The sequence below is a fragment of the Poecilia latipinna genome, unplaced genomic scaffold, assembly GCF_001443285.1.
Source record: "Poecilia latipinna isolate Pla-1442-1.1 unplaced genomic scaffold, P_latipinna-1.0 Scaffold2498, whole genome shotgun sequence".
In the NCBI taxonomy this organism is placed as follows: Eukaryota; Metazoa; Chordata; class Actinopteri; order Cyprinodontiformes; family Poeciliidae; genus Poecilia; species Poecilia latipinna.
The window spans coordinates 26,539-28,107 of NW_015115114.1; positions in this window are offsets into that span (position 1 = coordinate 26,539).

A 1,569-nucleotide genomic window follows, 5' to 3' on the forward strand; every position below is an offset into this window, starting at 1 on the left:
GATCTTTTCATGACAGTTTGAACAGTACCCATATCCTATATGTATCCGATTCAAATGCGACCTGACGTCCAGGTCGCATTCATCCGAACTGAACGTCACTGATTCTCAACAAATCTCACTATTCTGCATCCTGATACGCACAAGCGGGAAGAAAAACAACAGCCATGACGAACTATATGAGGAGGAAATTGTTAATATGCTGCTCCTGTCGGACAACAACTTCACATATGCAAGCTAAGCTCTGCCGTTAGCCTCCATGTTTACTTCCGCAAACACTGAGCGCTTCTTCTTTTTATGGCGGTTGGCAGAACACTGAGAACGCTGACGCTACTGCGCCCTCTACTGCGCATGCAGGACACTTTCAGGTCATTTGCCTGTTCACACTGCAAAACACATACAGGTCGCATTCTTGGCAGTGTGAACAGCCCCGGCAAAAAAATCAAAATTGACAAAAAAATCGGAATTGGGTCATTTCAGGCTGCAGTGTGAACGCACCATAATAAATCCTTTAAACTCGTGTCCATTTGCAATAAGGCTTCTAGCGTTCCTTTGTAAGATGATCAGTTTTTGTCTTTCTGCCTTTCCTTCTGCCCCGAACCTCTTGTGGGCTCCCAAGATATGTCCTTAATACCAAAAAACCTCTCTGCCCCTTTCACAATTATTTTGATTTTTTTCTGTTTTGTGCTTTACTTGATCTGTACAATTAATTACATTTGCAATGAACAACAGAATCTTTTCAATTGTTAACACAGTTTCAGTTCCAGTCTGCCTTTGTTCTGGTGTTAGATTCAGCTGAACTTTCCTTATCACTTATATTAGTGACTTTAATCCCTGTTGGCCCCCCTAGATGCAATAATACATTAAATGATCACTGAATTAATAAAAGATGTCAACATTTCTTAATAAAACAAACAGAAAGCTACTTTTCTAAAGTAGGAAATATTTATGTATTTACTGTTAATCTCTTAGTATGATTTGTTCTTTAAGTGGCCATTTGTATAATTTTGGCTGATACGACTATACATTAAATAAGCAAACAATTGATTATTTAATAATCAAACCATAACAGTCTACTAAAACCACAATAAAAAACTTAATCATGGCTAAATGTTCTGTGCGTTAACAGCCTCAGGAGATGATTGAGGGACGAAGAGACTCTGGTCCTTTGCGTTCTGACGGGTCTTCAGTGTTCCTCTCCTGATCCATTCTGTCTGACATCATGCAGCACTGCACACCACGCCAGGACAAACACGTTTGTTTTAATCGACTGTGTTCATCCTCACTAACATGTTCAGCCTGGGATTGGAGTCTTCCCTCTCAAGTCTGTATCTTTACGAGAGGTTTTCCTTCTAACGACATGATGGTATCGGGTTGAGGATGTTTTAAAAAGACGCGGGTTGACAGCAGCTCACCGTGGCTGCATAGTGTCCATCTCTAGGCAACCGTGACAACAATGGTCCGTAGCGTTCTGGGGGTCCTATTTACATCCCGCCACTAAAATTTAGCTGACAATAATGACCAAATATTTCCTGTGTTTTATTTTGGTCATTATTGTTACACTTAGTCTTC